Genomic DNA, 3009 nt, shown 5'->3' on the forward strand with positions numbered 1-3009 from the left:
CCAGTGGGATTACAGGCGGAGCCACCGAGCCCGGCTTCCAGCCAGTCTTGACGCATGACTTGCGTTGGACAGTGGACTGTTAGTAGACATGATATGAGCAGCGGACTTCAACGTTCTTGTGCTGTTTAACTTGGCTGCCACACCTCAGTGAGTCGCCATGGGAGGAATACGCCCTCAGTAGACCCTGATCCAAGAGGGATGAGAAACATGTGGAGCAGACCTGGATCCAATCTGCAGCCTGGAGCTCAACCAGCCCACCCACTACCCAAAGCAGAACCACCCGGCAAACCCCTCCTAGGTGAACTGCAAAGCAGTCAACCTGCAGACCACAGGCATGAGATGAACACTCATTGAGTTTTGAGGCAATTCATGGCATTTTTGTGGTAACTGACTATTACAATAAACAACGGGAAATTCAGGAAGGGAAAGGAGGAGATGCAAAGGGGGAGGGCACATGGGGCTTCAAAGTAGCTTTTCAAGCTGAGTAGGGAGTTTACGAGTGTTTGTTACATCATTATTCTTCAAACTGTGCACATACATTATACATATGTTGTTATTTATCTATCATCTGTCTGTCTGTCTATCTATCTATCTATCAAGGGATGGGGTCTCGCTCCGTTTTAGCCTAGGCTAAAGTGCAGTGATAAGATCATAGCTCACTGCAGCCTCGAATTTCTGGGCTCAAGAAATCCTCCTCCCATTTCAGCCTTTCCAGTATATTTACTCTGTCATTTATGAATTTTTTCATAGTTAAAAAAAGAATGAGGGAGAAGTTTGGGGCCATGTGCTGAATGGAAGGTGGTTTGAGAAAGGGGAGGAAGATTTCAAGGGCTAGTGCAGAATGAGGATGGGAGGGTTGGGGTGCAAAGATGGATAGAACCAGTGCAAGGGGGATAAGAAAATGGGTGGGAGAACATGAGCCCTGTCATCTCGCTCTCCTCCATGGTCACCATGAACTTCACCACTTGCTCCACCAACTACTGGTCCCTGGGCTCCATCCAGCTGCCCAGCGTCCCATCCATCATAAGCACGGCCAGCATCTATGCAGGCACCAGGGGCTCGGGCTCTGGGTCTCTGTGTCCCACTTTACCAGCTTCTGGGACAGGTGGGGGTCTGAGGGCCCGATCACGGGGATTTTGGGGTACCTGGGGGGCATCCAGAGCGAGAAGGAGGCCATGCAAGAGCCGAACGACTACCTGGTCTCCCACGAGGACAGGGTGAGGAAACTGAAGACCAAGAATTGGAGGCTGGAGAGCAGAATTCTGGAACACCTGGAGAAGAAGGGACCCCAGATCAGAGACTGGGGGCATTACTTCAAGACCATTAAGGGCCTGGGGGCCCAGATCTTTGCAACCTATGTGGATAATGCCCTCATTGTTCTGCAGATCGACAATACCTGGCTTACTGCTGATGACTTTAGAGTCAAGTATGTGACAGAGTTGGCCATGTGCCAGTATGTAGAGAGCGAAATCAATGGTCTCCACAAGGTCATTGATGACGCCAATGTACCCCGGCTGCAGCTAGAAACAGAGATCGAGGCTCTCAAGGACAAGCTGCTCTTCATGAAGAAGATTCATGAGGAGGAAGTGAAAGACCTACAGGCCCAGATTGCCTGGGTTGACTGTGGAGGTAGATGCCCCCAAATCTCAGGACCTCAGCAAGATCATGGTGGACACCCAGGTTCATTATGATGAGCTGGCTCAGAAGAACTGAGAGGAGTTGGACAAGTATTGGTCACAGCAGATCAAGGCGAGCCCCACAGTGGTCACCACGCAGTCTACCGAGATCAGAGCAGCTGAGATGACACTTAGGGAACTGTGAGTGCAGTCCTTGGAGATCAACTTGGACTCGATGAGAAATCTGAAAGCCAGCTTGGAAAACAGGCTGAAGGAGTTGGAGTCACACTACACCATGCAGATGGAGTAGCTCAACAGGGCCCTGCTGCACCTGAAGTCCAAGCTGTCACAGACCCAGGCAGAGGGCCAGCACCAGGCCCCAGGAGTATGAGGCCCTGCTGAACTTCAAGGTCAAACTGGAGGTTGAGATTGCCACCTACCGCCGCCTACTGGAGGATGGGGAGGACTTCAGTCTCGGTGATGCCCTCGACAACAGCAGCTCCATTCAGACTATCCAAAAAACCACCACCCTCAGGATAGTGGATGGCAAAGTCGTGTCTGAGACCAATGACACCAGACTTCTGAGACGCGAGGCAGTGGGAGCAGGGTACCCGCCTCTGTGTTTGGGGAAGCAGGAGGTCAATAAAAAGTTCAGAGGTTAAAAAAAAAAGAAAAAGAAAAGAAAATGGTTGGATCTGGGTGGTGGCATATAAGATTTTTTTTTTTTTTGAGTTGGAGTCTCACTCTGCCACCCAGACTGGAGTGCAGCGGCAGCACCCGGCCACCGCAGCCTCGACCCGCTGGGCTCCGGCGATCCTTCCGCCTCAGCCTTCCAAGTAGCTGGAACTACAGGTGCGCGCTACCACACCCGGCTCATTTTGATTTATTGTAGAGATGAGGTCTCGCCAAGTTGTCCAGGCGGGACTCGCACCTGCGGGCTCAGGCAATCCACTCACCTGAGCCTCCCAAAGTGCTGGGATTACAGGTTGAGCCACCGAGCCCGGCTGACATATAAGATTTTATTTTCTTTATCCTTTTCTGGATTTCCCAATTTTCTATAATGAACATATATGACTTTTGTAATCAGAGAAAAAACAAACAAACAAACAAAATATATTAAGACAGATGCATTTGGTCACTTCACAACAGGCATTCTCTTTCTTCCCTGCTGACAGCATGAATCATGATTGATCCAAGCCGGCCCCAGTTATAGTCCCCTTCCCTGTTGTTTGTTGATGACGCCTGTATGCCCCAGTTCTGACCAATGAGATAAAGGGGTAAGTCTGCTGATTTTAAGGCAGGATTTTAAGAATGATTTCCTAGCCGGGCTCGGTGGAAGGCTGAGGTGAGTGGATTGCCTGAGCCCGTGGGTTTGAGACCCGCCTGGGCAACT

The 3009-nt window shown here is 50.5% G+C and overlaps 1 pseudogene; it reads left to right on the forward strand.

Annotated features, from left to right (window-relative positions):
• Positions 1-869: 869 nt before the first annotated feature.
• Positions 870-2278, forward strand: LOC110594583 (annotated as a pseudogene).
• Positions 2279-3009: the final 731 nt, after the last annotated feature.

This window comes from Carlito syrichta, unplaced genomic scaffold (genome assembly GCF_000164805.1).
Source record: "Carlito syrichta isolate Samal-C Ts95f unplaced genomic scaffold, Tarsius_syrichta-2.0.1 Scaffold117767, whole genome shotgun sequence".
Lineage (NCBI taxonomy): Eukaryota > Metazoa > Chordata > Mammalia > Primates > Tarsiidae > Carlito > Carlito syrichta.